The following is a 12,518-nucleotide window of genomic DNA, read 5'->3' as shown; positions in this document are numbered from 1 at the left end:
CTACACTTTTTCAGGCTCCACACTCCTAGTTCGAAGCTGCCTTAATTTTTTATCCGAACTGAAACGATATGGAGCGCGCCGAACGAGAACTGAACCCGCCTTTCATTCCACTTGAAACCCTGAAAACTCACCTTTCAGAGCTTGAAACACCTTATCTCAGAGACAACGTGTGTTTTTTTTTTTTATCAGTCTTACGGCGATCGTGGTAGGCGTTGCATCGCTTTCTCACAGTTCAAGCCGTCATTATCGCACTCGACGTAAGATTAAATATAGATACACAACACGGAACAGCGCTTGCTGTTCATCGCCGACGACAGCCCAGTCAAAGCAAGTTTAATAACGCTCGTGCAATGTCGCTCTCGAACGACAGGTGGAGCCACAAAGTGTGTAATATTGATCTGTCCCCGCAGTGTTGCACGTTCCTTGTCGTGTTTTGGTCTCGGCATGTTGCAAGAGCGCTTCTTTTCAAGTGCCGGTATAGCCGACCTTGCCGCTCGCTGCCCTTACACCCGCTAGCTGAAACTCATCTCTACGTAGCTCAGGCAGGTAAGCTCATTTACTGAACGAAATACGGTGACAGTGATTTGACGAGTCAGTTCTGCGCTAGCTCGCGAAGTTGAACAAAAAGTTACTCAACTCCATTACAGTTTTTCCCGTGAATGTAAGTATGTAGCCGAAGACCCAATGGTTTTGCCTTTGACAGTCGCTGCTTGAATTACAGTTCTCGATTTCGTTAATCCTAATCATCCTTGCAGAGTACCATGAGACACGTTGTTCATGTTCATTTCTCTGGGCTCATAGCTGTCAGTCAATTTGGCCCCTCACCCAAATGTTTCGCTTGCTTACTGATAAAGTCGGAGCGTATAGAACTACAGCTGCTATGGTTTTCAGACAAATTTTTCTTCAGCAGCGACGAAACCACTAGGATTTTTTTTTCTATTGCGTGCCGGGTAACATTTCTTTCTTTCTTCCTTTCTTTCTTTCTTTCTTTCTTTTGCACGTTAAAAAGGTCCAAGTAGTCGAAATTTGCGGAGTCCTTCACTACGACGTATTTCATAATCATAGGGTGGTTTTGGGACGTTAATCTCCAAGAATGATTATTTTCTTCTGTAACTGCCATGCTCGAGTTTACACGTGCAATTTCAACAATCTAATCAGAAAATATGGCGTGCAGATATATAGAGGTCATTGCAGTTCGTTATCTGAACAGCCCTGAAAAAAAAAGACAGAGAGAGACCGAGCTACAAAGACTGTGGTTGCAATGAAGCAAAATGTGTTATTCTGATGCTTTACAGGGTTGCGTCAAAAATGTGCAAGACATGCTTGGCCAAAATGTACAGTAACAAAGCGCCGATTTCTTAATATGCTGCACTTTAAGCGGGCAGTTGATATGGGAAGCAGGCTTGTTTATTAATAATAATATTTGGAGTTTAACGTCCCAAAGCCACTAGTTGATTATGACAGACGCCGGAGGGTTCCGGAAATTTCGGCCACTTGGAGTTCTTTAACGTGCACCTATATCTAAACACACGGGCCTCAAACATTTTTGCCTCCATCGAAAATGCGGCCGCCGTTACCTGCGAGTATGCAGCCGAGTGCCTTAGTCACTAGACCACCGACTAGTCTTTTTTAAGCTTGTGTGTGTGTGTGTGTGTGTGTGTCCGATGTTAATGACACTCACAACTATCCCAGCGTATGATTCCCTCTGTCTCTCTCTTCCCCAAAGGACTGCATCTGCCTTGCCACGCCGATAGCTGAGACATGCTGGATTTATCGAAGCGATAAGGAACACCGTGACCTGAATAGAGATATATGTGAAGATCGCTCGATGAGGCAGGATCGATGCGGCAATTACACTTCCACGTGGACTCCTGCAGCGTGAGTTGAAGTTGGTTGCCAAGGCGTTTGCGCTGTCAAAAGTGCAAGGTGTACGTGCACGGACAGGACCGCAAGACCACTGTCCTTCATGAAATACGAGGACGGACTACAAGTTCGAGGACGCTCCTGTCACGTCGAAAAAAGGTAGGACCTTTCTTCGTTTTTAAATCCGTTGCCGGACAATTATTACGGCTACTGTTACGCTCTGAAACGGTGTTACTACTCCGTGTGCACGGACTCGTTAATGTTTATCTCTTTGGCTTCCTTTTGCTTGCGGTTATTCGAAGGTTGTGGATTCGCCCTCCGCAGGCGTAAGGGGCGTTTGTTAGCCCATTTTAATTCATTTCAATTTATGTTTTAATTATTGGGATACAACTGAAAGCAGCAAATTATGTCTCCTACACTTACCTTTGCTTAGATGATTGCCTAGTGGTTCCGTTCGGTTCGACGATTCAGTAAATAGGAAACATAATTAGGAGAAATGACCGACCAGGGTAGTCTATATATACGGTACTCGACTGCTGATCCGTAGGTCGCGGGATCAAATACCTGCACTGGTGGTCGTACTTAGATGTAGGCTAAATGCTAGATACCCGCGTGCTTATATTTAGGGGCACGTTAAAGAATACCGTATAAACAAAATTTCCGGAGCCCCCTCCCTAATGCGCCTTTCATATAAACTCTATGGTGATTTTGGGACATTAACTCCGACGTTAAGGAAGGAAGGAAGGAAGGAAGGAAGGAAGGAAGGAAGGAAGGAAGGAAGGAAGGAAGGAAGGAAGGAAGGAAGCAAGGAAGGAAGGAAGGAAGGAAGGAAGGAAGGAAGGAAGGAAGGAAGGAAGGAAGGAAGGAAGGAAGGAAGGAAGGAGGGAAGGAGGGAAGGAGGGAAGGAAGGAAGGAGGGAAGGAAAGCCAGGGATGTTGACCAATCGAGAAAGACCGGTATGATACCCTCCACTGTCAACTTAAACTTTGCCTAAAACAGATCCAGCTAACCTCTCTCTCTGTTTACGCACGATATTGAATAAAATGAAACTGAATTAAGGTTTTTCTTTTCGAATTTATTCAGGGTTATTGGGAGGGGTGTTGCATTAATTTCCCCTTAATACCCGTATGCTGTAACCTACATTTTTACCGCTTTAAGCGTTAATTTCCTCGTGTTTAGATCTTCTCCTGTTGAAGTCTTGCTCACTCCCGCGTAAAGTGATCACAAAGAGAGGTGGTACAGTTAATTACCTAGCAAGAAAAAACACCTAAAAAGTCGGCTCGCAAATCACTCCACACGTTCACAAGCTGTCCACCCCTATATACACACACGCGCGCGCAAATGACAAGCCATCCGGCTGAGATCCCTTCTCGAGCGCGTGGTACTTATTATTAGTTCTCCCAGGTGGGGGACCGGCACGCCCACACAGCTGTCATGTATAACTTGGCCACTGTAATGGCGATAGCGCAGCAGCAGCAGCAGCTTCGGCAACGCAAATATCCCGATATCGATCTTTACTTTTTTTTTAACGTTGGTCAGAAGCACGGGAAATGAAGTGTGCGTTACGCACGCTCCGCGTATCCGCCGAGTTTAGCTTCAATATCGACCACTTGGCAAAAGGTCGGAGGCGCCACGTGCCGAGGTTAGTGCACGCTCACAACCGTGCACTCACCTACAGCTGTCATCGTCGATGACTACTGACACTGAATATATATATATATATATATATATATATATATATATATATATATATATATATATATATATATATATATATATATATATATATATATATATATATATACGATTTGCAACCGCTGTTTTAAAGCAACAGTTGGTACCACGCTTTCAAACTCATCGTTACAACGCTGTGCCATACCTTGCCTTGTTTTATCATCATTACACCTCGACAAGTTTCGATCTTAACTGAGCATGATTATGGCGCAAACTGAACGAGAGCACATACCCATCAAAGAAAAGGTTGGGCGCTGAAAGTATCCTCAGTTATGAACAAGTCAAACCGAAATTCTGTTAGAACTAATTTTGATCTATTTTCTTATGCGTCAGGTGAGTTACGCTTGAAATTTGTAAGTGCTCACTATATGTACATCTTCTCTTTCTCTCTCCCTGCAGCGGCGGTCTAGTGGCAAAGGTACTCAGCTGCTGACCCGCAGGTCGCGGGATGCATTTACGATGGAGGCGAAAATGCTGTAGGCCCGTGTGCTCAGCTTTGGGTGCACGGTAAAGAAGCCCAAGTGGTCGAAATTTTCGGAGCCCATCACTACGGCGTCTCTCATAATCAGACGGTGATTTTGGGAAATTACACCCCACATATCAATCAAACCAATCATTCTCTTTCTATCTCTTTACTTTACGCTTGTTGTTCTTATTTCAATCAAATCCATCTTAGCAATGTACTTTTTTTACGGGGATGTACTTTTTTGAAAGTTTTTGTAAGGCACAACTGTCACTGTGCTCCTGTAAATCCTTGTATTTGGGGCAGCAGGCTTCTCAAGCTGTCGAAAGACAACTTTTATTTACCACACCTCAGTGTGATTTTGAAATTGACAAAAAATAAAGATTCATTGATTGAGAAGTGATGGTTGAATTAATTATATGTGAGGTATAGCGTCCCAAAAGCACCATATGATTATTAGAGACGCCGTAGTGGAGGGCTCCGGAAATTTCGACCACCTGGGGTTCTTTAACGTGCACCCAAGTCTGAGCACACGGGCCTACAACATTTCCGCCTCCATCGGAAATGCAGCCACCGCAGCCGGGATTTGAACCCGCGACCTGTGGGTCAGCAGCCGAGTTAGCCACTAGACCGCCGCGGTGGGGGATTGATAAGTCATGGTGTTAGTGACACACAGACGATCTAATTCTCGTCCATATGCGGTGACAAAGTTTGCGTACAGCACCGAAACTAAAAGAAAAAAAAAAACGCCGTGAAGCTCTGTAACGCAGTCGTTGCATGGTGTTGCCTTACTAACCTCTTACAATCCTACTGTGATATTCGTATTTTTGCGAGGTCTACGCAACCCACGAAAGGCTGATTTGTGAACGAATATAATTTCAGTAGTCCGACACGCAAATCTAATGTAATAGAGGTACAGAAGAAAGTGCAAGAGGTATCGTGGAAACTGTAGCTTTCTTGCTCAACGTGTTTACATTTCTACATCTTCAGACCGTACATGTTTCTCGATATGCATTTTTTCCCGTAAACTCATTTTCTCCGATAACGTTTATAGCGATGCATGCATTCACTGTTGATGGCTTGGTAGTCTGTCCCCGAATGGCCTTGAGATTGCGACGCCTGAAAAGTTGCCTTGGCGACGAAAGTAGAAGCTTGTCTGACGTCATTTGGGGGTGTCACTCACACAGCTGCAACATAGTACAGTAATGTTGTAAAAAACACCGCTACTGACGCAGACGAAGTGAAAACGAACGATGTGGCCGATACCGTGTTCGTCGGTGATAAAACAAACAAAACGACACAACTAGGGCCGACCGAGTAAAATTTCAAACACAAATCTCTTTGCGTATAGGTGATTAGCTATAGTTTTCCTTCATGAGTGCGGAGCTGTATGACGCGGGGATTTAACAATAATAGCTTCGTTTCGCGTCGTTTAAGGTCTTCAAAATTTCATGACACAGTGACACAGTAACGTCATGCGAGTAGTCGGTTCAATGGCGCGAAAAGTAACGTTATCCTAAGTGAAAGGTAGAAGAGATACGAGACCTTCAAACCGCAAAATGGTTTTGTGGTAAATCCGGAGGCCACCGGAGAACGTCTGTAAGGCATGTAGATGCTGTATACACAAGCTTGTGGCGCTACGAAGCATAGGAGTCGTCAGCGACTCGATGGCACTCAGTAAAAACAGCACTTACAATGACAGCAAAAACACCAGCTCAATTTAGTTCGATTCAATACAGTTTTTTCTTGTCCTCTTGTAATCTACAATCGGGCACTCATGTGTGTGTGACGATCACTGCGGTTTGACCTCGGAGAAATTTCCGGCAGGTACCTATAGTCAACCGCTTCTCTTACACCGATTGAAAAGTTACCATCACTTCAGAAGTGGTCGCTTTGTATGACTTTAAATTAAAGTACGTATCTCATAGACGCAGGCATGATCTTCAGACATCGTTCTAATCATTCCACCGAACGGTGCAAATTTGTGCGCATCGTCAAATGTTTTTACGTCAACAAGCGTTGGTCGAAAACGTATACTCCCAGGGAACTTACTCTTCCGTACATGTTTTATACCATTACACATCACCGTGATACGATTGTAAAATGTCATTTTTCAAACATAAGAGCTCGTGAAGGCATTTAGGACTTTTAGAAAAATCTATATGACTATTCAGTGGCCTATCGAGAAAGTGCACAATTCACGCATCTAAGTAACACGAACTACTATTCTTCGAGACGGCATTTCACGCGATTTCAGTTCGGGACACAATGACTGGGATACAACGACGTAAACAGAAGGGCAATGCTTGCCCTTGTCTGCTCTCATCTAATTAACATTTGAACTTAGTTAATCTGCAATGGTCTAGTTTGTGAGTCACGCTATTGACGAAGCAACGCACAAAATACGCAGAGCACAAGCACATGCCTTTCTCTGTGTCGTCTCTACGCGTGTGCCAATCTGTCTTTTTTGCACTCATTCATCAATGTACATTTATAATTGGGATTTGATGACAGTCACAACGTAGATGCATATAGCGATGAGACATTTGCTCCGTGCTAACGACCGTCTTTCTAGCGAGGTCTGAAATGGTGTGACCTTAATATCTCTGTTAAAATGGAGAATCTCCATCTTAACACCTAAAGCGGGCAGAAAGTACGGGAACACAGAGGTACGACATGGGCACAGTCTGAAATAGGTCGTGACACGAGCATAATGCCAAGTGACAAGCGATCTCTGTGCAGAGCTCTAGGTTTGGTACACCTCTTGCTTTTCAGGTGAATGAAAATGCCATCGACACATGGGCAGTGTCCCCATCATCTATCTCGATCCACGCATGCGTGAGATGTGCGGCTCCAATGCTGCAGACTGTGGGCATTCGCACATGCTAGTATAAATTCATAAATGCGGCCAGAGTGATGTGAACATGAATGTCAGACTGTGCAGATATATGCAGTTTTGTGTTTGTTTGTTTTTTGTAAATTTCGTCATTTGTAAATTTATGACGGTTACTGTGTCTTTCTACGTAAAGTACATCAAGTAGAATAACGTAGTTTGTTTTGTTGTGCGCAGCAGCAAACAACTTCCACACTTTGGGAGTGTGTTAGTGCGCATAGAAAAAAAAAGGGGGGAGGGGGGGATCGGCAATTTTTTTAGGCTTAGGGCCAAGTTGCATGAACCGACACAGCAGGGGGCCAAAAAAAAAAAGGGGGGGGGGGGGGTGTTTTGCAGGCAAAGGGGTAAACATTAGTTGAATTGACAATGATTTCTGAAAGTAGATGAGACCCCATGTATATTTACAGCACGCATGTTACAAGGTTGTAATCAAACGCAGGTTACAAACGAAAATCTCATTTCAGGTCAAAACTGCCATATCGGTCTTCCGAGAGGAAGTGATAAGGAACAGAAGAGAGTGGTTGATGTCGTGCGGGAGGCTGCATATATAATACTGGCCCCTGGGCTGTACTTTGACGGCTCCTGATTTAGAATATTGAGCACGCCATATAATATAAATGAGAGAGAAGTAAGCTGTCTCGCCAACTTAGCTTTGAAAACACTGTTTAAAATTAACTATATATGAACGATTAGGAATACTCTTTATTTTAGAAAAGTGTACGCAGCAGTCCGTGATTGACGGCTCATCAACGTTTCAAAGCACATCATGAGAACAAGCGTCTTGTATGTCCAGAAAGATGGTTTTGATCAGCAGATTAATCGCTCGAAGTATCAATGCTATACCTACAATTTCACATACCTCTGTAATAAGAAAAGACGCGGGTCCGTAATACACGACTTCGAGTATAAGCCAGTTCTGGCACTTATACCGAACAACGTCCGCACAGAGTGCGCACATTTCTCGCCGCCTGCGTTTCATTTCATAGCACAAGACAAGGCAATGATTTCGCACGCCCACCACGTTCAAAGGTCCCCCAAGTCTGCCATTTCATCTGCTCTTTCATTGCAATACGTGCGTGCGCATGCACTTTATCTGGTGTCCAACTTAATATAATATTTACATTTTATAGCTGACATCCATCTTAATAATATCACCTTGCGACCACATGCATGCAGCTTGTTTTCACTTCCATCTCATCCGTGTCGTCTAGAATGAGTACACGCGCCGAATGCATCGCACCTGTTGCTTGTACAAACACACAATCACGGAACACGTACTGCAAGCGGAAATCGCGTGCCAGGGTCTTTGAAGTGGAGCGTGTGCCAGCTTTCGTGTTCGAAGCGCACAAAGGCGTTTTCAAAACGCAGACTGCGGTTTTTCTGGGTGCAGTGCGGTGTTCGCATATCAGCTTTAGTCTGCAGTAGTCGAAGCACGCAACGCCATACGTGCTACCACGAACGAATTGGTCGGGCACGTTGACCAAAAAAACTTGTTGTTGGGCTAGTTGGTACAACGTTTCTAAAAGTTAATTCGAGCGCGAACACACGCACACACCCAGGCATCAAACACACACAGCGCGTGTGTGAGTGATCACGTCTTGTATTCGCGCTCGAATGAACTTTTAGAACCAAAGCTTACAATCGACAAGTGCCGATATGATGGCAACAATCCCAGGTCAATATATATATATATATATATATATATATATATATATATATATATATATATATATATATATATATATATATATATATATATATATATATATATATATATATATATATATATATATATATGTGAAAGTAGATGCGCTTTCACATAACAACTGTTTATTCTGCCGACGTTTCGACGGGATCCCGTCTTTTTCAATGCATTATGTTTTGATCATGTGTTTATAGATCAAGTTAGGTACAACTGGAATGATGACACTATCACCTTCATTATGATTCATTCTCTCCTAGCAAAAGCTTCTTCTAATGTCACCACTAAAGCTCCCTGACGCCTCAGGAATGATACTAACGAGCCCCTGCGCATCTTAAATGTTAATGCCACAAACCTAGTCAACAAGTTCCCAAATTTTCTTTCACTTATCACGGCCCATTCACCGCATATAGTTGGCGTAACAGAAACTTCGTTAAATGAACATATATACGATAGCGAAGTAACACCCCCAGGTTTTACAATTATCAGAACTGACAGACGTCATGGCAGGGGAGGGGGTGTCGCACTATTTTTACGGTCTGATCTTAAATTTTCAGTTATCCCTAGTCCACCTGATACCGAATCTGTTTGGTGCGATGTCTTTTTTGGAAGCATTTCTATAGTTTCTGGCGTAATCTACCGCTCGCCATCATCAAACATAGATCAGCTGCTCGCTTTAACAACTTTTATGCACGAGCGTTTCTCATCTACTTCCAACTTGATCTGCCTGGGTGATTTCAACACTCCAGGTATTTTGTGGCCATCTCTATCGCTCACAGGCTATGACGTAGAAATCTGCAAAGTTCTGTTAGACTTCTCGCTCTATTTTCGTTTAAAACAGGTTGTTGAAACTAACACATGAGGGGATGCAGTTTTAGATTTAGTTTTTTGTTCGTCCTTTCCTCTTAGACCATGGTTATGAATGCGAAGTTGCTGATGGTATTTCAGACCACAAGGCCGTTCTAGTCTGTTTCTGTTCCTGTACATACCAACCATTTTGTCTATTCTACATTTCCCGATTTTTCCCGAACCGATGACGCGTCTGTTTTTGATTTTTTGTCAGATTCTTTTGATGATTTCGAATGCCTCAGTGAATGTAATGATGTGAATTCCTTGGTGGCTCCTTTTGAAAAGACTGTGGCAACATGTATTGAGCGCTTCGTCCCAATAAAAACGAGAAAGAAAAACCCCCACCTTCTCTGGATATCGCGTGATATACTTCACCTGTCGCGTCAGGTTGCCAGACTGAGACGTCTAAAAAGAAATAGTGACCCCCTTAAAATACAGGAATTTAACTTCACCAAAGAAGAACTTCGTATCAAAATTAATTCGTCGAAGGATTTCTATTTCAAAGTTACGTTGCAAGATTTATGAAAAGCAAACCTAAAAAAAATTGGGCTTCTATTTGACCCACCTAAGCTGCCACAAATACAGTTGTTATAAATAACGTCCCCTGCAGTAACCCCTCAACCATTTCTAACGCATTCAACGAATACTTCCAATCGGTATTCACAACTGACAACTTAGACATCCCTATAGCTTTCACCATGGTTTAAATAACTTAATCAGTGACATTTCCGTATCTCTCGACGGTGTTATGAACCTAATTTTGCACCTGGGAAATAAGAAAGCTCTTGGTCTTGACGGCATTCCTAATATTTTTCTTCTTAGATATTGTGAGTGGACCAGGTGCTACTTGACCATAATTTTTCAAAAGTCTTTAAGCACTTCAACTGTTTCTTCAGCTTGGAAATTAGCGAAAATTCTTCCTATGCATAAATCTGGCAGCAAACAGTCACCATTAAACTATCGCCCGATTTCATTAACGTCTCAATCAAGTAAACTTTTAGAACACATAATCTTTAAGCATATCATGGGGTTTCTTGAAAGTAATAACATCCTAAGTAATGCCCAGCATGGTTTTCACCAAGGTTTTAGTACAACAACCCAGCTTGCAGAATTTTCTCACATTTCGAACGCTCTAGACTCTGGTTACCAAATTGATGCAATTTTTATCGACTTTGCAAAAGCATTCGACACTGTTACACATTCTAAACTTCTGCACAAACTTCACGCTGTTCTTAACAATTATTCCTTAGTTGACTGGATTGCTAGCTTTTTAAACAACCGTTCTCAGTTTGTTTCTTTTAATTCCTCAAACTCGTCTGTTGTGAATGTTTCATCCGGAGTCCACCAGGGTTCAGTCCTGGGAGCACTTTTGTTCTTATTGTACATAAATGATTTGCCCAATTATGTGTCAGCGAAAATCCGCCTTTACGCTGGTGATTGTGTCCTATATAATATAATTAATACCAATAATGACCACAATTTACTTAATGATTGTTTTGCACAATTTGGCAGATGGTGTGACACATGGCAAATGAACATAAACTTTACTAAAACAGTTGCTCTTTCCTTCTATAAACGCAGCTCCGTTTCGTTGTTCGATTACTCCTTCAATGGCTCCTCTCTGTCACGTGTGTCCGAATATAAGTACCTAGGCCTCATCTTCAGACCCAATGTCTTGGTCTAAACATATCGAATACTCTTGCAATAAAGTTTTAAAGAAACTGCGCTACCTAAATCGTACATTAAAAGATGCTCCACCCGAAACAAAGTTGCTAACGTATAAATCGCTCATCCGTCCCATCTTCGAATATGCCTGCCCCGTATGGAACCCTCATAAAAAATCGGACATCAGCACACTAGAATCCGTTCAGAAGAAAGCCACCCGTTTCATTTTCCGCCGTTACTACTGGAATTGCTCGCCCTCCTCTCAACTTGCTACGCTAGGTCTACAAACCCTGTCCGAGCGACGTGAGCGCGAATGCCTAAAGTTGCTGCACTTTCTTGTTAATGGCCCACGCTACGCATTAACTAACGAATATCTGTCTCCTGATAAACTGAAACCCACAAGGAATAGCCACAAACTCAACCTGACACCATTCCATCCACGTACTAAACTATTTAAATTCAGCTTTTTTCCGCACACTATAGAAAAATGGAATGTATTGCCTGGGTCAACTAGATCATTGCCTTTAAAAGATTTCTTGCATGAATGTATTGATTTGGGATTTGTTTATTAAGAGTTGTAATTTCTTGCATGAATGTATTGATTCGGAATTTGTTTATTAAGAGTTCTATTCCTGTTTGTTAAGAGTTGTATTCTTGTTTGTGCTGATGTATAGCAAATCCACTCTTGCGATAGTCCAATTCGGGCTGCAGTATGTAAAAATAAATAAATAAATAAATAAATAAATAAATAAATAAATAAATAAATAAATAAATAAATAAATAAATAAATAATGCTTTGAAAAAGACGGGGCTCCCGTCGAAACGTTGGCAGAATAAACAGTTATGTGAAAGCGCATCTACTTTCATATTTATAACCTCGCGGCAACCGAAGTTATCCTTCTGTATATATATATATATATATATATATATATATATATATATATATATATATATATATATAGAGAGAGAGAGAGAGAGAGAGAGAGAGAGAGAGAGATGCGCGTGCAAAATGTTAAACTTCGCTATAGCGTAAAATTTAACAGCCTTGAAAAATGAATGCAAGAATCAGTTTAAATGCACTTTTTTATTTATATATTTCTCACTGCATAAATACAACCACGGCTAAAGATTATAGTTGTAATGTCTGCCAAGTAGCATTGTAGACCATTTAGCGAGATGACATACCGAGTTATACTATGCGGTTTTAAGGAACGACAGCACCACGTTCGCCATCATGATGCTTGGTGCCGCTGGCTAAAATTCTCAAGCGTAATCTTCCGTGTGTCTAATAAATGTGTTAAATATTATGTTTATTTTGAAGCAAGTATGCCTAGAAACGCAGGAAAATG

Source organism: Rhipicephalus microplus, chromosome 4 (assembly GCF_043290135.1).
Source record: "Rhipicephalus microplus isolate Deutch F79 chromosome 4, USDA_Rmic, whole genome shotgun sequence".
NCBI classification, from domain to species: domain Eukaryota; kingdom Metazoa; phylum Arthropoda; class Arachnida; order Ixodida; family Ixodidae; genus Rhipicephalus; species Rhipicephalus microplus.
Note: the sequence above shows the minus strand (reverse complement) of the source record.